General features: G+C 31.1%; 1 protein-coding gene and 1 long non-coding RNA gene across 2 annotated transcripts in view; one reads left to right on the plus strand and one right to left on the minus strand.

Moving 5' to 3' along the window:
* The window catches only part of LOC118197290 (uncharacterized), a 275863-nt gene that overhangs the window by 119298 nt on the left and 132407 nt on the right, over window positions 1-24158 (minus strand). The gene's annotated exons all lie outside the window — the stretch shown is intronic.
* On the plus strand, window positions 8501-22635 carry LOC146998659 (uncharacterized). Its single transcript, XR_015039657.1, has 2 exons — window positions 8501-8748; window positions 21815-22635. It is a non-coding gene; the product is annotated as an uncharacterized LOC146998659 (long non-coding RNA).

The raw sequence follows: 24158 nt of genomic DNA on the forward strand, positions 1-24158 counted from the left end.
CGCGAAGTGTCTTGAGTCAAGGGGTTACTCAAAATACACAGCGAGTTGAAAGTCCTTTGGAGGGGCTGTTGTTAGAGGAGGAGTGGGAAAACGTTGGACCATCCGTCTCAGGATTTTCTCTCTCAAAATTGGGGCGAAATTGCACAGTTAGTGTAGCGGGACTACACGTGTTTGACCAATGTTGAGTTTCTGTTGTCCAATCAACTTCTACCTGCCTATCGAACTTTAGTAGGCAAACAATTTCCTTGTTCTCTGCTTAAAGGCAAAAACGATAAGAACGTGGAAATGTATTTAATGGTACCTGAAATAATGAGAATAGAACTGTAAAAAAGCACTTTCATAACTGGAAGTTAGCGCTTGCGTTTTTGAATTTAGCCCAGCAATGAAGCACTTTGTTTTTGCAAAACTTTTAGCAGCTACAGAAACTCTGGAAATATTGCGTACGATTCTCAGAGATCATTTATTTCATTCACTGCAAAACGGCAAGTAGCTGACTGGAAGGAAATGGACCTCTTACAAGTTGAAGTAAGAAAATAGTTAATGTTAATTGCTCTGCTGTCAACAGCCTGAAGATGCTTCCTTATCACAAATGGTTTTAAGAACAGTCAGTAGATTAAACCTCTTCTGATGACTTCTGTCTGATCTTACGGCCAGATGAAAGAGTAGATACTGACACAAATGATGACAGGCACATAGAGAACATTCGATTTGCTACAGAGAAATATACAGCTTATATAAGAAACGAAATGTGTAGTTAAAGCTTGATACATTCTTTAACAGCCTACTAGGCTAGCAGAAGAGGTCATTCCTCATGTGTCTTCTATCAGCAAGCTTAACCCTTATCCAGAAGGCAGTGACATTGATTCGGTTTATTATAGTATCCTTGCCATAAAGCAATTGATGTGTTGTGTTGCTGTGACTTGCCTGACAGTGAGATCAGAGTAGGCCCACGAAATTTATCGTGGCAAGGAGAGCAAGATTATGCCTGTTGTTGACAAAACCTTAATCATCATACAAGTGACACTACGACTTCGCTCATTTTCGCCCCAATTTTGAAGGAAAGCAACCGTCCTCCGACTCGGGGGGATGGGTGCATATTTAGAGTGCCCCCATGCCGCACAGGCCCTATGCATTTACAAACATCCATATCGTCTCCAGGATTCAAACCCGGGCTTTTAGGTATCGCAACAGGCTCCCATAACCACTATATCGTCTGGGTGGCTAGCAATTAATATAACTTCATTAAACATTAGACAGAGTTAGTTTCGGTGGCGTATTATATATTTTATATTCATACAACTAATCTATTATCAAATTTTCAGTAGACTATTAAATACATTACAGAAAATGCTTAAAAAAAGCTTTAATGATTCTGCCCATCGTAGACTGAATTAAACCTTCTCAGGGTCTGTCAAGTCTAGATTGAATTGCGATTTTCCAACGATTAATTTAACTCTATATTTGCGGTAGGTTCAGCAGATTAACTGTATACTTGCGATGGGTACTTATTAATCCGATGAAAGGCTGATATTTACAGGATTTCTCCCTAAAACGACAGAGGTTATATTAATATTATAAAGGACTATTACTGTAATTTGCATTGTACTGAAATCGCTAAAAAAAGGAACTTTATCATAAAAATTAAAATTTGGTTCTGATCAGAATTTTGTGATTGTAACCTATCCTTTTGGGGGATGCATACTTCTTGAAGCAATTACTCGCAATTTCACAGGAAGATAATTTTTATGTCCTTTGTAATAACTATTTACCTAAGCAGAAAGTTTATTCTGGAAGCAGATAGCAGCAAACGTTACTTGAACATTTTCTGTAGGATTTAAAGTGATGGGATTTAAAATATGACATTTTATCAAGTTTCCTTTAATTCAGTTTATCCCAATTCTAGTTTCCGAATTCATTACAGTTGTTTAAAGAGAAATGATTTTAAAATTTTCAGTAATTCTCATGCTATTATTTTTATTAGCTCAAGTAATAAAACTATTTCTTTTTGCATAAAAAAATTTATTGGATTTGTTGCAATAAAATGTTTTCATTTATTTGTTACATTTTCCTTTCCGAAACCCATACTCTTATGATTATACACCGTCTGAGAAGCATTAAGACTTATAGTAATACTTTAAAACATAAATCAGCAATGAAATTTTAGATTATTATATTAATATATGATTATTTTTTCCAATGGCAGATTGTGAACAATTACAAGTGTAACTCAGTCCATTAATCTATACAAGGCCAGATGTGGTGGTCGCCTTATTATGGAGGTACCTAATAGGCGGGCCACCATCGCCTTTCCTATGAAGGGGACGGGCAGTTACAACCATGCCTTCTTCGGGATTCGAACCCAGGCCCTTCGGCATCGCAGTCAGCTTCCCTAACCACTATACCGACTAGCGGCTATTAATACATGATTGACGTATAAATATAAGATACGTGATATTTTCAACGATTTACATTTAAATTTGCAAAATTTTTTATTATTTTCATTGGTTCGTTTAAGTCTTTGTCAGAGCAATTAAGTACAGTAATAAACTGAAAAAAGTTAAAAATTTGAAACTCCTGAATTATTTGATAAATTTATTATGAAGCGAGATGAAAAAAGCTAATCTGATTTTTTTATTCTTTATTGAAGGAAAAAGAACGAAACTAATCATTAACGCTCTTCGCTTTTTAAAATTCTTTTACGTAATTCATGAAAACTCGGTTTATTACTCTGTTTCCAAATTATAGGCATTTATAAGCACTTAAATTATTTTAATTATTATTTGATATTTTTTCTAAACTTATATGTGTTAGTACTATACTGCAGAGACTGTAGATGTTTACCTCTCGAGATTTATACTAAACGAAAGCCTAAACTAAACGAAACTAACGAAAAACGAAAGTTTTAACTAACTAAACGAAAGTTAAAACGAAAGCCATTTGTTAAAATTGTGTACGTTTTTCTATCTTTGTACTATTTAATACTTTAAACCTAAAGTTCGTGCCACACTAAGATTCAGGTTCTTTAGAAAATATTCAAACTTAATATTTGTTTAGATTCAGATTCATTAAAATTTAGAATCTTCTCGGCACTGAACTCAATCTGATCCAAAAAATTTTTTCACTGTCTCGAAAAGAATTATTAGAATACATTTAAACACACAGTTAACTGAAGATGGTGACGGTGATGCACGCTTATCCTAGACAGTTATTTTCTTGCATTATAAAAGACAACAGTTTTCAAAGTTGGCTGGGAATATTGCTAAATAGTGTTACTGCTTGTCAATACAATGGTGGGAAATGGCTCATGGAGGAAAACAAAACAAAGAATAATAGATAGAATTTTAAAAACGACAGCCTGTTTCAATCAATGAAATTATAATGGAATTCTGTATTGTTGCGAAACGTCATTTCAGGCGCATTCTTTGGACTCAGTCGCAAAAAGGCTACGCAAGGAAACTTTTTCGATTACGAGTTTCTCTATACATAAATATGGCAGATATATTACGACAGGAAGCAAAGAATGGTCATGAAGGAAAGTGAAAATGTTGCTTGTTCGGATGATTCGTTTTTCATCGCGCGATGATAATGCTGGACCGCAATAACGTGGAACTGAATTCATAGGTCTACTATATATGTTATCATTATGCATGATGGCAGGAATTAATACTTCCTTCATATGTATTCAGACTCCAATATGTTTCGAAGTTTCTCTTTTATTTGTTTATTTAGTTAAATTTATGAGTTTGATGATAACTAAGTAATTACAGCAGAACCTCGATTCTCCAAGCTAATGTGGGCCGAGGCAAACTCGGATAACACTGATTGATAAAAGAAACTTTTAATAATATACTCTTTACTATATGTATATATATATACCATAGGGAATTTACTAACATACAGGATTTGTTTTGATACATAGTGATATAAAACATGTGTACGTTCAAATGTACAGATATATGTGTAGCACTAAACATGATACTTTCTATCAGCTTGAAAATACCGAAGATTTTGCAAACAAACTCATTTGCGTTACGTACCTATATAACGCAAATGCGAGGCTCTACAGTATACATAACGCATCATGTATTTAAAAGAAAACAGTAAAGCCTTCTGTTTCATTGTACTGCCACGTTTTCTTGCCGCCCTATTGCGTAGACGTCGCAACATCATAATGTCGACTGGTGACGTATCGTCTTGCTGTTCAGCATACAGCAGTGATTTTTCGATCTCATTTAAACCATCTGCACGACTGATTTTTGTTTAAGTAATTCTCATGTCTTCGTCATCAGAACATCCGCCGTGCGTAAATAAATTTACAATGGCCTAGATAGTTCAAACTGTTCATCATCTAGCATTGAATCATTCATATCTACATTCGTTACTGCCTCTGTAACTTCGAAAACCTGAACACCAATTTATTTTTCACACAAGTGCATATGAATCAAAGTTATCGAGCTCAAACCTAGTAACGGTTCTTAACTTTACTGTTTGAGTTAATGCTAAAATTTAAGTTTACAGATTGTTTACGTCTTGAGCGCGGCTAATTTAAGGACCTTTTTTTTATTTATTTCATTGGACTCAGATAACATGGAACCGCGGTTGATAAAAACTTGGACAAGCGAGGATCTGCTGCATTTAATTGCATTTTGAATAACTGAATAACCGAGGGGTGATATCCTATCACATTATGAATTTCTGTAGATTGATTACAACGTGAAAGTACGTATATGCTAGTGGTGAGCTATGAATAATTTCACAAAATACTTGCACGTTATCTGCGAAAACAAATTACCAAAGTCTAATTAAAAGTTTTAAATTTCACAGAAAAAAGAAAAGACAAATAATATGTGAACAAGAAAATACTTTTTAAAAAATCCTTCAGATTTAAACAAATTACAAAATATCCCACAATTTACGTAAATAACGAGTAATTTTAACTATGATGTATAAATTACTTCAGTAATTACCACACATTTTTTGCTTCCTTTATATCAGCTGATCTTCTAGGAGCTTCTAACGTCGAGCGACTAACATCTTTTCGATATCTTTTAGATAGGAAAATCATCTCTAACTCGATGTTAAACAATATGAAACCCAACAATAAATATGTTGAAAACACGACATTTTCTAGCAACATTTTAAATTTTATGTTACCTCCAACGCGTTTGACCAAACTGAAATGAACTCAAGAGAACATAATTGTGATAAAGAGGAAAGATGAACGAAAATCAAAATATTATTATAACACGTTAAGACATGTGATTTTTTTTAAATAGGCAAACACGCAAACAAACATAAACAAGCAATTCGAAAATAAAGATAATTTTAAACCCGTACAAGACCGCAAACCTCACCACTGCATATACGCTGTGGATTATGTAGTTCATCAGACACATCGCAAAAGATGAATCATCAACAAGCAGAGAAGTTTTGAACTAGTTTTAGACTCTGGATTTCTCAATGTTTAACAGTCGCCTGTCTGATGACCGTAGATTAATTTGCAAGGAATTAAAAGCATTCCTCTTATGTGTTCTTGACATACAATACTTAGCATATGCAAATAGCAACTAGAAGATGTCTTATTCGGCGAGAACAATGACGACTTTTCATATTTTCTGTTCCTAAAACAAAAAAGTAATTATCTGTAAATGATGACTATAAAAAATATCGTGAGAAGTCACTTGTGGACCATGTTCTGAAGAGGAATAGCTGTGGACCATATTCCGAAGAATCTGGTCACGTGTGGACCATATTCCGAAGAATATAGCTGGATTTTGGGCTTCAGATTATGTTGCTGTTTGTTGAAGACCACTCTGAATTGCAAAAAAAAAAAAAAAACGTGACCAAACTTTAGTGCACGCAGAATAAGGAGAAATTTCTGATATAGATAAGATATGCTTATTTTAATAAAAGAAGGAGAGATCTGAGCTCCATGTGAAATGCTTTTTTAATTTTGAGACTTCTAATTTTTATGACTAAGAAATGCCAAAATTCCTGCTAAGCAGTATGAGCAGAATTACGTGAGTAAAACTCTACTGCAGAATCTTAGTCAAACTTTCCTGCTAGTTTTTTTAATACGCTAAATCTAGGAAGTTTCCCACCGATTTTAGATTTGGCTGCAACGTATACAACTTATTCATATATACCTTTTCAAAGTATTCTTACGAAACCGCCTGATGTTTTACCTATGGACTATTGCGCTTTAGTCTCTTGAAGGAGCAGTTTCCAAGCGCAAAACCCCCACACTTGATGTACGCTGGAATGGTAGTGGAACAGGAATGGAAATCAGTACCTCTGGATATTTTAGAAAAGCCCCTTGTGTCATGAAAATCATGACGCAAACTTATAGTCACTTCCTTGCACGGAATATAAAATTATACGCATTTTTTCTTGCATTTCATTTAAACTTATTTGATTTAATTAAATCTACTTCGCCGACAGCGCATAAACCCCAATAGAATAAATTCATTCTTTAAAATTCACTCTAGTATTTGTCTACCATAGCGACACTCTGGCTCTAGATTCACTTCACAGTATTATATTTCGCTCATATTATAACTCATAATGCGCAAAATTTATATCATTTAAAGAATAGAATTATCTAACCCTTGCCACATGTTTTATTCAAATACTATAATAAAGCTAGAATGATGTATAAAACAAATTAAGTAAACAAAACAGAAAAGAAACAGTTTTTCAACTACGATTGAGTATTTCTCATTCAATTAATTCAGTTTTCACCTCGCGAGAAGGCAAAAACGCATAAAAACTCAAAATATCTATATTAAAAATTACGAAATAAATATTAAACACATATTTCCTCGAAAAATTTCCAGAAAGGATTAAGCATGATTTAATTGGCAATAATAAATGAAGGCGTTATCTTTGTTGTTGCGAAGTTTCTCTAGATTGGTCACAAATCCACTATTCTGCTGTTTCAAATGTAAACAATCAATGGCCGCCGTCAAAAAAAAAAAGGCTTAGCGGCACTTAAACAACTTTAAACTCGTTGATAATTCTAAAACTATTGCACACAGATTTACTAAAGGCATAAAAAACTTAACCGGAAGATAAAAACAACATAATTCAACCATTTTTAAAGCAAAAAATGTACAATTTACAAACATATAAGAGTAAAGAAACTGAGATCACTGAGCCGGGTAACAGAGTGGATATATATATAAATATATTTATATACGTTGGTGCGGCCGATTGCAAACAAAATACAAGGTGCACATCTACATGTTATAGCAGTCCTCTATACAAAATTTCAACGCTCTGAGGCTACTCATTTTTGAGTTATCCGAGATATGTACGTACAGGACGCCACGGAAAATTCTCTTCAGAATTATTTTAAATCAGTTTTATAATTTTTTTGGAGGAAAAGAGGCTTTTACTCTGTTTTTACGAACAGATGTCACGCAAAAACATCGTTAAATAGCATTCGATAGCGGTCAAAATGGATATTTTCGTTGAAATATGCTGCCTGAAACCTTTCGCGATTACAATACTTCCTTTTTACTTCGTACAAGGAAGTAAAAAAGGCTATCAGATAAAATATTTAAAAATGTATTCTTTACATTTTAAACATTAATTAAACGGCCCCGAAATGGATCTAAAAATGTACAAACACTCTTTGTAGTTTTATAAAAAGTGTTTCATATGCTTCATATCGTTTTTTTTTTTATTAATGTTCGTTTTAATTACCTTATAAAGCTCATCTTGAAAGTTGGACGGATGAAAAAAATTAAAGCGTCATGAAAATGTGTATAATTAAAAATGTGAATCAACAAAGACATTATTCATGATTAATTGAAAATTTCTTTCCCACCATTAGCTAGAAGAATTAAGAAAAATAATGCTAAAAATAAATATATGAGAAGAAACCAGTTCCTGATGTTAAAACTGAAAAATCAGCTTACAACTTCTGTCAGTTATTTTATGTTATGCCATTTCTATCAGGATTTCACGAAAACCTTAACAAAAGTCGCCAATTCAGCACGCATTATTTATAAATAATATTTTAATTAATTATTAAGCTTAAACTGTTCACTTATAAATTAACTTGTATGTGTAGTTTTAATGAGAGGTAAGCCGGCATCATTCGTATCGTATTACAAATAACACAATTAAATCATTTCCTAAATGTTATTTTCCCATCTTGTGTTTGGCGCGTTATAATCATCTTTGGTTTTGCGCCATAATCACTCACTCACTCACTCACTCACTCCCCCTAAATGTTATTTAGCATTTTTAAGTATCTGACCTCATTAAATTATCGTATTAAATCTGATGTGGAGTAAATGTTACATATTTAGAAAATAATATGTGAGAGTCACTATAATCTTTAACCCTTTTATCCTATTTATAGTAAATTATTATCATTCTTATCTCTAATATATAAAGTGATTACAATATGAACATCATTTTACAGGAAATAAACTTTCAAATTTAAAGTAAATAAACAGAGTTTTAGTTGGACAAAAAAAGTAAGCACAAATTTAATGACACTTATTTAAAGTTATTAAACCAAAAAATAAAAAAGTCGTTCATTAATGTTGTTTTATGTATATTATCAAACAAGTTATCAGTTTTACAAATAATATTCATCTGATAATGAGATTCTCGTTCTCGATAGGAACCTGAATACTTTAAAACGGATTGTTGTTATGTATCATTATCATTTGGTTTAGAGCTTGAAGTTCTATTAAATATTTGGAAATATGAAAGTCGAACATGTTTATACAGGTGATTGCTTTTTTAATCTTCTTTATATCTGATTTACTAATTAATTACCCTTACAAGTTAATAAATTAGGAATACAAAATTCTAATTCATTCACTTGTAAAATTAATAGAATTAAAAATTAAGTATTATGTGCTTGTTTACCAGAATGTCTTAAAAATAAATACTCGGGGAAACTATTATAAATCTTGAAAGTAATAACTTTAATAAAAACGCAAAGTCCATTTTAAGCATTTAATATTAAATTTTACAGTTTAGTACATAAGTCGTTTATTTTATCATTATTCATTCTTTCTATTTATTATTTATTCTTTCGTCAAGAAATCTGCATAAATTATAATGATGACGGCACATATTAATGACGTACCAAAATAGTGTATGTTAACAACTATACGATACTGTGTAGAAATTTTTCATAAATCAAGCAATGCATATTTGCAAATTTTGATGATACCCTAGTAATCACAAAGTTAATGCAGTTTAGCTGCTATGTTTCTGTTTTAATGTATATATATATATATAAATTACAGTACTTTTAATAGCATTGAAACATGTTACAATGATTAATTATAGGGCATCAAATGTCGGCGATTTTAAACAGTGTGTTCATGAAGTTTAATATCAGAGTGAGAATACAGGAATAATGGACCATATTAGCCGTCCAGCGTTAAAATCATTGAAAAATGGTGGTTCGACTTGTGTTATATTTCACTCGAAAGGGTTGGTTGTTTATCGTTTTCGTGTTTTTCCTCATGATTAACGCGAATATAGCCCGTTGCCTCTGAAAATCTTTCGTAAAAGCAGAGAGTCTTGCGTGTTTTTTTATAACTCAAATATACCAAATCAATGCATGAATAGTGATTATTTTAATTACATAATATGCATATACTTTGAATGCCTCATCGAATTTAATTTATATTTAATACTACCTAACAGCTTTGAAAATACATTTGGAGAGCATTATAATTATATAATGGTAAATTATAAAGTATAATTACTAATGGAGTTAACCATTTATGTACGCTGTGGTAGGAGCGGCATAATTCGGAAGTTCTAAATTCAAACATGATTGTTCCCTATCTCAAACGGGAAAATTAACATCCTGCTATCGACTAGAAACAAGGAGCCTTAATTAAATTCAAATAGTAGACTAAAGTGTGTTTTACACTCTGTATGTTTTATACACAATGTATTCTTATAATAAAAGGAACTGGAAGGAAATATTTTAAAATGGAATAAATCACAAAAGAAAAGCACTTTTATATTGTATCCAGTGACTCGGCATCTGCATTAACATTACCCTTGCAAACTGCTGCAGAACTTAAGAGTATTCCTATTATTAGACATTAAAAAAGGGAAAATTTTGTGGCAAAGAAAAGGCTTGAAAACTCTGCAGATTATTCAAATTTTTTTTAAATGTCATAATTGTCTTCTTTTTCCTGGAAACAATGCCATCACATCTTCATATGACACTCCATATACAATTATTTCGTATTTTTAAGCGTTTTTAAGTAACATAATAAACACAATGAAAACTACCTGCAAGTTATAGAAGTTCACGGATTACTGTAATTCCCGTTTACAAGAATGATAAATTGTTCAGGCGGAAATGATCAATAAATGCGGCTCAGTTTAAGCACTTATTGACAGCACCTGTGCTTATCCGACTACCAATAGCAAGATTTGGCTATGGAATTATTTCAGTCGTTCAATATATATTACGGTTAATTTTGTTGTCTTCTTTGTTTACATTTCACTCAGTACCACTCAGTACGTGAATATGAGTCAGTTTTGTAGAAAAATTCTTCATAAAGGCATCTCTCCCCTTAAGCAAATAATCCACACTAGATTCGCTATAATCGATTCCGTAACAACAGAAGACCATCAACAGAGCAGGTACACCATCATTTCGACTTTCCTCTTTTGTGCTCTATTGATGGAAACTATCTGTCATCCGCTATCAGCGGCATTTATTTGAAATAAAATTTTACAAAGTTACAATGGTTGTACAAATATACATATGACATACAGAGACAGATTATTCAGGTCTTGTGGTGTTTACATATAGATGACAACGTTTACAATAAAGCCCGTAACATAAATATTTAGAGAATTGTTACTTAAGTTAAAAATTTATGTTTACAGATTTTTATATATTAATTTTGAAGAATAACCAAATTATGTAATATAAAATATCATTATACATTTTAAAGAATTTAGACATATGTAATTTAGAAATAATTAAGCCAAATTAAAAAAAGATGAGAAAAACACTAAATATAGAATAAACATTAAATAAATTTAGAAAATGTAAAATGTAGATTAGATATAAATATTACAGATATGCTAAAAGTAAATAATAAATAAAATAATAACAATATTAAAAATCTTATATTTAATAATCTTCTAACTTATAATCTTATAGTTATGAAAAAAGAAGTATTATAATTAATAATAAGGAGTAATATAAATTTATTGAAGAAACTATATTTAAGGTAAATATTAAGAGAAGGAGGTGAATAGATAGTAAATTAAAAAAGTGAAAGATTTGGGAAAGATAATTAATATTGAACTACTGTTATAAATGTTGAAATATTACAGAATAACTAAAGTACAGAGTTAACTACAACACTAATAATACAAATTACTAATAATACAACACTAATAATACAAATTATAATAATGATAATTAAATGTAAATGATATGATGATTAACAGAATTGTTATTATCGATATATGAAGTAGTAATAAAAATTTTAACAATAATAGTACTAATATTAAATAGGAGTAACACTACTATCTGATAATAAGGTTAGTGAAATAGCAATGCGTTAAAAAAATTGTAAAATGCAGTAGAATCTGATAGTGTGATGATAAACATAAAATAATATAATTAAAGATGAAGTAGGTTAATAATATTAAAGATTATTAGTGTTATAGATGTAAGGGATTAAAGAGATGAAGAGCTGAAAGGTGAATATTAGGAAAATATGGGATTAGTGTTAATATCTTATATAGTATTGCTAACAACAATAAGAACACTCATTCCGTAACAATAATAAAAACACTCATTGCTCATGACGAATTTAAGGATTAAAAATTTATGTTTCATATTTTGGGGAATTTTTAACTTTTTATAATGGGCTGATATTTATTTCATTGCAATAAATGATAAAATAGACTAGTATCTAAATATTATTTTTATTTTGAACAGTTTATTTTATTATACATTTCTCTCTCTCTCTCTCTCTATATATATATATATGTGTGCGTGTGTAAGATATCAAAATATGAAAAACATTTTATTACCAAAATTAATTTAATTGAATGGCCTTTAATTCTCAGCTTTGACTGCATACATCCCCTCCACAAGGTTCCCCATTGTACACTGCTAAAAAAAAAAATGGGACAGTCCTATATCTCCCGATCTACTGGGCCGACTGACAAAATTCAAATTGCGTTCTTCATGTCTCGAAAGCGCGACTTAGGATATATATTAGATTTATATATAGCACTATTCTAACATAGGTATTTTGACACAAAATCGGATTTTTCCTGAAATAACATACCAATTTTTTTACATATTTCGATTCTACGACTCAAATTACGCCTAAATATGAAATTTTGTAAAATTTGGAGCGAAATTTACGGAGAAATTAACAAATTTATGTTGGCACTTTTTTGTCAGTTTGCGCCAAGAATACTTCACTTGGCGAACTTCGTAATATATGGCAACCTAGTTTCCTTTCCCGTGAGAGGGAAAAAAGTCACCATCGTTCCTTTTTTCCAAATAATATTTTTAATATTATATTTTTAATTACAACTTACTATTTTAAGTAATTTTTTCTTTTTCGAATTTCATTTTAATTGTTTAAGTTGCACATTAAGTTAAGTTTATCATTGTGCCCATTGCTTTAAACAATTTTATCCTACATTTGGTTTCTTAAAATGTTATTCATATTTTAGTCAAATATTTTATTTTTGAAATCGCAAGAATCAAATATCCTAACATTGAAAAGTTTTAAATTAAAAAAAAATACAAATACTAAATTTGACGAAAAAAATTTTTTTTTCTCTTTTTCTTTAAGCATTCTGAAAGTATATTAAAAAGTATCCAACTTTTCGAAACGTTTTGGTATTTCTGACAATCATTTTATATAAAGTTATCGCCTTCCATTTCATAAAGGCCCACAAACGGCCGAGCGGTAAAGACGCTGATCACTGGTAGTTCGGTCCGAGGTTCGAATCCCGCGAACGGGCTGGTTGCATGGGTGTTTCGTGGTTTTCCCGATGTGTAACGTGTATACGAGGCCAGTTTCCCTTAGAAAGTCCTCCACGAAGGCATCCCTCCCTTTAGGGAGATAGCCCTCGTGTGCTTTGCCATAATTAAATAATCCAATCCAATCCAATCCTTAATTAAATATAATTGATTTGTAACTTATACTAGAACTGACGTTAAGAATTGAAGTGCAAATAAATAATATCGTGTGCAATCTTGATTAATATAAAATTAAAAATATTTGCATTCAGACCGAAAGTTTTTTGAAATATTTGCAATTACTTTATAAGAAGGATTTATTAATAACCATAATAATTACTTATTATATTACTGATGATTAGGAATCAGTTGTTGACAATTACATTCTAAATTAGAAATTTAAGAATTATTAGAATTTTAAATTAGAATAATGAAAATACGCTACACACAAAAATACATTTTAGGATAAAAAATGAGATGATTTTTTATGTTTTAAAACTTCTTGAATTCATTTAATAAACATCGTATCCTCGTTGTTAATTGAATTTAGAATGTTGGGTGTCGTTTATATAATTATTCTTACTTGTCCACGGAATCTGCTGACTTATCCAGCGATTAAGTAGCTGCAGATCATTTCTACATAACCATTGAACTTCCATTAATTCAGTCTCTATAGGGTTGTATATTTATATCATAATTTGACTTTTATAAAAATGCTTATTCTAAATCTTATGTTTCTATAAAAATATACTGTGCTTTAAAAATATGGATGATAGTACCAGCCGCTCTTTCAGCCATTTCAAAAGCATCAGTTTGTTTAGAAATAAATTGTGCAGTTAATGTCATAAAATTCAAATAAACATCAAACGAAAATTCTCAGTTTTAGACAATTCGATTTAAACGAAGTAAAGTAGCAGACCGTAAAAATTTACTCTTACAAAAATTTACTCTTATTTAAAAAAAAAAAAAAAAAAAAAAAAAAAAAAGAAGAGAGAAATTAAAAAAAATATTAGAAAATTTATTTAAAAAATAGCTTTTCATACAGTATTAATAAATATTTATTACGCATCATTGAGGGAAAAAATGTCATATAATTAATTCTCCGTAAAATTTTACTTGAAATTTAAGGTTAAAAATAGCTGTGGCAATACAGTGTTACAAAAATCCATAGACCACATTTGGCGTTATTATCGCTCAAAAAAAAGATGCCAAATTTCAAAACGCGAAAATATGTAAATTCGTGTATATCTTAGAAAATTTTGAATAAAAAAGTCTAATTTTTTGCAGATATGCTTAAAAATATACCTACTTTAAGATGATGTTAAAAATTTTATAGGTTATAATTCAAAATTGTTTTCGAAAAATTTATAAAAATTATTTAAAAATAGAAATTTAAAAAAATAAAGCACAAAAAATGGGTAAATTTTATTTGGAATGAACCTAAATTTGAAATGTGAGAGAAAAACTCAAAAAAGTTTAATAAAAAAAGAGATATAAATAAATATTTGCCAAATTCAATTAACATTGAGGAGCTAAAATTTTGAAAGCTAATATTTCAAAAACTACTCGTACGATTTTTACAAAACTTGGTATTCTGGCATAATTTGAGTCGTAGAATCGAAATATGTAAAACAATTGGTATGTTATTTCAGAAAAAGTCCGATTTTGTGTCAAAATAACTATGTTAGAATAGTGTTATATATAAATCTAATATATATCCTAAGTCGCGCTTTCGAGACATGAAGAACGCAATTTGAATTTCGTGAATCGCCCCAGTAGAACGGGAGATATAGCACTGTCCCTTTTTTTATTTTGAGCAGTGTACCATGTTACATTACGCTTACCCTGCAGTAACCGCATTCCTGTAGACTTTTGCCCAACCGTTGTGCAGGATTAAAACAAAGAGCTCTAAAACTATAAATACTCCGGTCACGACATACGCACTTTGTCTGCGGCCTACGCTACTTGACAAAGAACGTCTCCTTCTTGACAGCTTCTATTCATTATTAAAAATGTAGTTTCTAACAGTAAAAATTACGAGGTTCATATGTCTCCAATGTACTGTACCATGCCTTAGAGTAATCAATAAGTAATAAAGATAATATTCCGGGTTATCAAGAGATTTTGAAATACTTCAAAATTTCTCGTAATTTTCTATGATGTAATCAATATTTCAGTGATTTATAATTTCAATTTACTCGCGACTGAAAAATATTTGCTATCTTTCCTAGTCAAGCATTGATCTAATATCAAGTCATCTGCAACAAAATAAAAATAAAAATATTCTATATACACATACGCATCATTATTTTTTTTCAAACTACAAGTCTTCAAAAGTTTGTCCAGTAAGCTTATTGTAGCAACTCTTCGTATAGTAAACCCTACATTTCAAAGGATTTATTTTTAGGATCAATTATACACTAATTTGGTTCAATCGTACAAAGAAGTAAGAGCTCCGAGAGAGGCATCTAATAAAAGTTAAACGAATATTTGCTCATGGTCGAATCGGGAATCTTTGAATGACCGAATCGATATGCTATGCTAACCATAATAATTCATAAGTAGAATGCATTTGAATCGTGACATTCCTTCAGTCAAAAGATGTCATGGGTTAGGTGAAGTGTAAAGCAAACGGGGAGACCGTTCGTAGAGACCGTTCTCCAAGAGGATTTGGAAATACAAGTCTGGTGCCAAATTATTGTCCACTATTAGCTTAGATTTCATTTGTAGAGAATAGAAATTGAAAGAAGTGGTGCCCTGACTTGAAAAGGTCTGGCTTTTCAAATTACTGAATTATCGGTAAATGAAAGAACTACATAGAAATATTTTAATTTCTTATTATTACAAAAAATAGGTATTAAAATAATTTCAAAATGTCTGTTACATTGAAGTAAAAAATGCTTCTAACTTAGTTATTTGTAGAATAATAAACATTTATGTAGAATAAATCCTATCAACTTAAATGGAAAAATGTGTTTACGCGTACTTTAAACTTAGATGTGTCTAAAATTTATAACCAAAAAGAAGGAGAGAGGGAAAAAAGAAAATCTGAAATGATTTAGACTTTAACATTGCACCAAGGAGTTTCTTAAGAGTTTTATCCTCTCTCTGAGCTTGCGGTTTACCAGCCTGCTGGAGTGACAACGATGCTCTGATGGAGCGACTTCAGGTGGTGGTATTGGTTGTGCTTGTTTAGGTTGCGTATTACGTATTCCGTATAGAACTAAAATACATTTATTATAAATCTACGAGAAGCTATATTAAAAATGCAATAGCGAAAACAGACAATTAATATTGCATGCATACCTGTCCTTATTATGTCAGGATCTTTACTAGTGGTAAGAGCCTGAGAGGCCCTGATGAGAAATAGTGCACATCACTAAGATCTCCTGAGACAGATCGCGAAGTTATGACTGTTGTAATTTCAAGTGGCGGTATTACTGAACAAATTAATGCTCTTTCAGTGTTAGAGCAGCTTGAACACTGTGACCTGTGGGGGCACCAAAAACATAGATTTGTTATCATTATGTGGCTAGAGGCATACTTTCTCCAGTAACATTATGATGATAAGTCAAGGAAATGAATATGACTGCCAGAAGGATTGGAAAAATATTTGGTCTGGCGTAATTTGCAGATCTAGGCTGTAAAATATCAGGAGAATAAGTATCCATGTCCGTATTGGCTGTGGTAAGGTGGTTGGTAGCGGCCCTCGTACAGCATCATGTCGCACAAAAACTTGTAAACGCGTTTTGAAATTTTTGTAAATTGAATACACGCTGCGTTTGTTATATGTGATCCAGTTGGTTTTAGTTTAATCTGTTGCATACATCTTCGAAGTTCTTCGATGTATTCAGCAGGATCAGTTTCAGTATTCGATGTGGCCAAAAAAAAAAAAAAAAAAAAAAAAAAACTGGAGAGAGAGAGAAATCAGCCGGAGGTTTAATTTTAGTTCCGTACATAAGTTTAGAGGGAATACAATCGATGCTTGAGAGCTGCTCTCAAGGCACGGCTGGTAAAATTTCTGTCCATTTCTGATTTTCGTGACTCATTAATGCAGATTTTAGAAGACGGAGAAATTCTTCATTTAAGCCATAGCTTTAAGGATGATAAACAATTGTGCGTGTTCACAGTACGCCTAGTAAATGTTTTAAAATCTTAAAATATAGATTTGAATAGACGTCCTTGATCGGTTGTGATAGTAGCTGGAACACTAAAGCGAGATATCCAGTCGTGTAGAAAACCTCCGCTACTTTTGTGGCTTTAATATCGATGATGGAAATAGCTGTTAGACAATAAGTGAATCCATTTGAAGTTGGAAGTGGACCGATGAGACCTAAATCAATATGTTTAAATCGCGTAGAAGGTTCACTAAAAGACTGTGAAGGAGCTGAAGTTTGTGTAATTTACCTTTTTAACCCGAAATAGACTAATTTAAACACAATTTTTGAAGTGCGTGGAGAATATGGAGTCTTACTATGCTAGTAGATATATAACATAATTCTGTTTCTGAATTTAGAAACTTAACATTTTATTTGTAAAGAGTTGTTAGCATTTAATATTCCTCTTACCTCGTCATCTATTCTTCGTGCCTTAGCAATTTCTTCAATTAATTGCTTAGCAATTCAGTTGGAACAATAATTTTATGAATGCGAGATAATATGACGGCAATAATACCATCGATTCCTTTTATGTATTAGATATGAGTTGTCAATTGCGAAACCAACTACAGTTGACAATTTTCAAGTTGAGAGCATTTCTCAGGATTTTGCTTCAAAGCAAATATTAGTGGTATGGGATGTAAACATTGAAATTTTGTGTTCTTTAGCATGTATCTAAATTTCGGAATGGATGCATAGGTTGATAATAATTCCCTATCATATGCTCTGTATTTTGCGTCAGTGGTCAAAAGCTACTTAGGAAAAAATGGTAGAGGTACAATTTCGTGATTAGCAGTTTGATTTAGAGATCCGCCAATAACCGTGAATTAGCCGCGATTTTGAGTTAATCACGTACGTAGTCCCTGCCATTATTGCGATTAACCTGGGTAGATTCTATAATTATTATTTGCTTTCCTACTTCTGAATATCTTAAGTTTTGTTTTCTGAGCAAAAGGGCAAATAGTATCTGTGAAGTCCATTTAAAAGTACTCGCATATAACTGAAACGTATGACCTTTATGAATAAAAGAAACATGTACGTAAAATGTAGATTTCCAGTACAAGAAAGTAAAGCGTAATTCGTGCCATAACAGGAAAATCATTAGGTTGTAATCAACATTCATGCTACACTTAAACAAAATCAACAAATGAAATAAACAACTTGCGTTAAGAGCATAAATTAATGATTCATTTTTAAGATAGCATTTGATTTCTCTCAAGTTACTACGTTTAGTCTCACTGTCCAATATCAACACGCTTGCCCATTGCATGACGCCAAGTATTCCCGTATGAAGCAAGATTTTTGTGGATTTCGTTAAGCGTAACTTAAGGCTTAGTTTTCAATAGCATATTTAGTTCTCCTTGGCAGATAGTTCAATATGTGTTCTCTTTTGCTAAATCAATCCCATCCAATCCTCTGCTTCTTTCATAGAAAGCCATCTATTTCAACGAATTTAAATTAATATTTGCACTGTCACCAGTTACCTATTTCGCGGATCTAAAACGATGTTTATTCACTCGATGATCACTGAAACCTAACTAATTCTGTAAAACGCTTCTCTTTGACGTTCTGTCTCGTTAACATTCTATCTCATTATAACGTGTCAAAGTGGGATCATTTCGAATTTAAGCATGGCATACAAGGGTGCTATGGAAACATTCTAAAAGTATTTCGGTTGCCAAAACACTATATTAATTCCCTAAGTTTGAACACTATCACCTTCCTTATAGTTGTCCAACAATAATGCACTGGTTCTAAGGTACTTGCAGCCACTGAAATACAACGTTGAAGCTCTTTTTGTGAAAGCCATTTTGCATTACATAAACTTTTGCGCTTCACGCTGGATCACCTCACCAGTGATGATGTGAATAAAGGAATATTTATTGATGGAAATGAAATATTTGGAAACAAGAAACACAAAATTTGTATATTGTAATATAACTTGTTTCTTTATGTAGTATAACATACTTAATTTAAATTGCTTCATCTATTTTAATTGTAAAGTACTTCCCAAAACTCTGGGCTTATAAGGCAATATTGATCTGACACATTTAGATTACATCATATGGGATACCTTAAAAATCAGACCAGTTGCTTATATTTAAAGTTTGGTACAATATGAATACTAAACGTTCGATCATGAAATTGTTTGCGAAACTATTTAATGCCATTCTGAATATGCATTCTAACTGATAAATTAAAAACAAAATGCTGTAATAATTAGTATAGTAACTAATGTTTTTTTCTTTAAACTTTTCTCCAGAAACCAAATTTTTAGAACACCATAGTATTTTGAAAATTTACTGATAATTTGCATAATAATTAATGTAGTGTATCCATTAGTATAAAAGAGATGAAAACCTGCATTATTGCAAAATGTTTCATCTGTTTTTTATCAACATTATTAACTTAATGTTTTTTTATAACATTAAGGGTAGTATTTCGGGAACCTCATTTTATCGTTAACATCCTTGGAAAGAAAATGTTTTTCTAAAAGACCTGGAATAAATGAATAATTAGCTGAAATATGCGTTACAGGTCATCATTATTTTTATTTTTAGAACGATTTTAGGCTAGAATACTTAAAATTTATTTATTACTACTAAAAAGTACTTTTTTAAAATCTAGATTATCATTACAGATTTTGAGATAGAATTATTCCACTTGATAGTATTACCCTACTTGAATGATATATAATTATCTCACTTATCCACGTATACTGGAAAGTCCTATAAAGTTTGCAATCTTTCTTGCTTTTAGTTAGATACAGAAACGAAAGTGATTAATTTGTTTACGTTTGTACAAAAATTAAATGAAATTGATTTAAAGGCATTATTGTTACATTCCTTAAAAATGAAATGGTTAACGTTAGATACATATATGGGATATTGTAACCATAATTCAAAGTCATTCACAATAATTTAAATCTGCTCTAAACTACTCTTACCTCATATAATATCATTTTTCTGTGGGAAAACACAGAAAGAAGGTAAAATTCTATTCTACTTCAGCCATGCGAACGTTTTAATTATCAATTCATTGTGAACTCCTTCTTGCTGACAATAAACCACTTGGAAAACTAATAGTAGTCATGGCTAGATCTAGCAGGATCATAAATAAGGTATGTTCATACTGACTGATGCCGGAAAAATCCAGAAATTCTTAATCTGAAGTTAGGAAACAGAAAGGGAAAGAAGGGCAGCTCAGAAGAACTTATCCATGCGGCTTTATCTGGCATGTAAATCTATATTTGTAGTTATAGTATAAATTCTACTTGCCAGATTAACTTTGAACCCAAATGCCCATCTGAGGCTACAAAATCTCGAATACAAGTTTATAGTTTTATAAGGTATTTCTCCCGCCTTCTTAGCGTGCCTTCGGGGAGTAGTGGGTACATGCTGGGCGCTTACTCCAGAGGACCGTGTTTCGATCCCCGGCGAAGACGTTGCTCATTTTTCACCTCTCTTGCTTCCAAAAAAATCCTAATGTCTCTACAGTCTGTACAAGAGTAAAGAACTTACTAACAGTAAACGAAGGTTATTTTAACCACAACTTATCGTACTTAAGTACGATAAGAAGAGACAACTTGTAGAAGAGAGAACTTGAAAGTCTCTCTAGCTTCGCTATGTTAGTAACATATTGATAGTTGTAAATATTGAATTAACTTGGTACATGAAAAATCTTCTAATTTTAAAAGTTACACTTATTCCTCTCAAGTGGTTAGTTGAGTCACGGCTCGGCTCAGCTGACTGGTAGCACAGGAGCACCATAGTGACCGCAGCAAGCACTTTTTTCACCAACAGCAAATATTGAGTTTTACCATTCAATAAATATTGCAAGTAACAGATAACAGTGTCCACAATTTATTCTACTAACTTCTGAATTGGAGTGATTTATAGCCACAGAGGTCAAGTATCAATAGGGTAGTACAAAAGCACAAGACATAATTGTTAAAAAAGAAAAATACTTTCTGCATGTCGAGAAAATAAAGAATTATAACGAGTTCGAGACAAACAATGGTCTAGTTAGCAGTTTAATTAATAATTTGCTGTTAACAACCATTTAGTGGTAAGGAGACCTTTGAAATCTCTTTTATAACGGAAATATCCCAATTTTCACTTCTTCTATGTAAATCTTATTTTTTTCACGAGAACTTTTAAAACTATACTAATATGGTGGTTGCCAAGAATCTGGCAAGTTTCCTAGAAGACATTTTTCGAAACTTGAATTAAAATACTATATGAAAACTTTCAGGAGTTTGTTTTGTTTTCTTTTACAGTAAATAAATTACAAAACTATCAATAATATTATAAGAATACTAAATAAATCTGATGCTATTATAAGTTTCTTGCCTTTACAAATTCTGGTATGATTAAGTACTTTAAAGAAGAGCTATGTTTCATGAGTAATTAAAAATCTACAATTGTAAAATGTCTGTTTTTTGAATACGAAATTCTTCAAACATGCTTTGTAGAGTTTCGAGAATTTAAACAATCTGCTTAATAAGATGAATGTGTATTCAATTTAATAATGTTCTTAATTTTCTTTTGTTATAGAAACTTCTGTTCTTAGATATATGACCACGAAACAAAACTTCGTGGACATCCTTTCGATTGTACATATTAAAATATATTGTATTTTCTCTTTATTTTAGACCATGAATCATACTGCTGCTAAGAACCAAACTCTAGCTTTTATAGTTTACTCAGACTCCAGAACAATCTGAATTAGCTATAAAAATGGCAGATGTTCTCGAATTTTCACAGTAAGAAGAGGTATAAGAATATATCTTTTTCTCTTTGCTTCTAAGATCAATGCTGCAAAGTGATGCATGTTAGTCAGAATTAACTGTGCGGAACATACCTTTTTTGAAAGCAGATACAATAGCGCTGATGAATCCTCTTCTTCAGTTTTGATCCCAGACATTCCCACATATTCCAAAGGAAATACAAGCAAGATAAGTGATAACTGTAGCGATTCAAACTCAAGCTTTAATAACTTCAAACGTGCAGTTGGAAGAGGATCTTCTGAAGCATTGTTGGAAGCGACGGTAACTCGAAAGCCAGTTTCTCGTCAATCGGCATCTAGCGACGTTAACTGGAGACTGAAGTGTAGGACTGATACTGAAAGCCATAACATAAAATATAGAGCTAACACGGGCAGATTGCGGAAAAGCACCCCTTGTATGAAATGCAGCTGGAGAGATGAATGCACATGCATAAAGAACAATACGTTTACGCAAAAGGACTGACAGTGAGATTTAGGTAACGTAAGAGAACTTATACTAAGAACTAAAATTTATTATGAGTTTTGAGGGTGGAAAAATTACTAAATAGATATTTCTAATATATCTTTCATTGCTAATATGTCTTATTATGTAAAATTTTTTAGATTACTTTTAATAAAAGTATCTGATAATTAAAGATGTATATTCATAACATCTAGAATAATTAATAAACATCCTATAATAAAAGACTTCCAATTTCTTTATTTTACGCATGTTATTTTCATATTGAAATACTCGATACATATTTAGTGATTTTATAAAACTCTTTTCTGAAATCCTAATAAATAATAGTCTCTCATTAATGTGAACGACAGCAATTTAGTTACTATATTCTTCTTGCTTCTACCAGTTACAAAAAATTATTTGCATTCCACACAGATTACTATTTATAAAAGTGCATTTGCTTTTATTAATAAAATTAGTTCTTTGAATTATCCTTGAAGATTGACTTATGTTCGAACTTTTAGAAAGAGAGAGCATAAATTTAGAGTTGTTAATATTTTGCTGATATTAAAATATTACATAACACTTCGGATATTAACCTTCTCCAGTTTAACTCTACTATCTATAATCTAATTAACTTGAAAAAACTCAGAATGTTTGATTGGTGAACAGGTAAAATCTTCCCTTATTAGGAATTCATTCATGAAGAGAGAAGGATTGCATTACATTTTTATAGGTAAACTAACAGATATTTATTTTAAAACAAAAAAATTTTCGGGACTTGCAATCGATTTTTCTTCAATCACAAATATATGGAAAATAATGGAAGATATTAAATAGATATTCATATGCCAGGGTTACGTTCACTAGCACAGAATTTATGTCAAGTAATATATCAGAATAAGAAAGGAATATATTAAGTTTATATTTATTACGAAGCTCTCAAAAATTATATTTCGAGAGGGAACAACCAAGCTGTATCATACGTATTTCAAAACCTTGTATGACTCACAATTGTTGCATTGTGCACATCGTGGCAAACACATTATCACACATGTGGAAAAAAATTACAAGTTTAATTTTCTGCATTTCATTTAGTGAAAAACTTTATGCACATTAAAAAGCAATTTTTGTTCGCTTTTCTAAAACATTAACACATATTAAATTAGAGAAAGAACGTGTTAAGAAAAATGTCTTTGAAAAATTCTGCTATGAATTTTTAAAAGCTTTTCATTTTCTTTATTAATATGATAATGGTTAACTAAACCTGTGTTCTAGTGGCATATTTATAGTCAGTAGTAAATCTTAAAAGAGAACATTTTAAATTGCTGTGATGTTTTGGATTATTATAATTATTTCTTAAAATCTAGCTTGCTACTGTCATAGAATGTACGAGATTGTTCTTGTTACTGCCTTCTTAATTCTGCTCCATTTATTTAAATTATATTATTGTTTAATACAGTTTTTATTAAATTTTACATTCGATATTTTGCTAACTATATACCGTAAGGTTTTAATAAGGAGCTGTTTTAAACACCCCTATGTGATATAAATAATAGTCAGCGCCGCATATTAATTGAAATACACTTAGAATTATTGTCTTGATCGAATTTGCAGTTATTTTGCATGTTAAGCTTTTGCAACGATTGCTTTCAAAATATCAAAATGCTTGTGTTGATCCATTATGTAAAACATAAAAACAGAATTACAATTTTAGCTGCCGATATGCATCCTATTCTATAATTCTTCCTCCATCATGTCCTAGTTT

This window comes from Stegodyphus dumicola, chromosome 2, assembly GCF_044657685.1.
Source record: "Stegodyphus dumicola isolate Sdum_Otavi_A_Nest chromosome 2, ASM4465768v1".
Classification (NCBI taxonomy): domain Eukaryota; kingdom Metazoa; phylum Arthropoda; class Arachnida; order Araneae; family Eresidae; genus Stegodyphus; species Stegodyphus dumicola.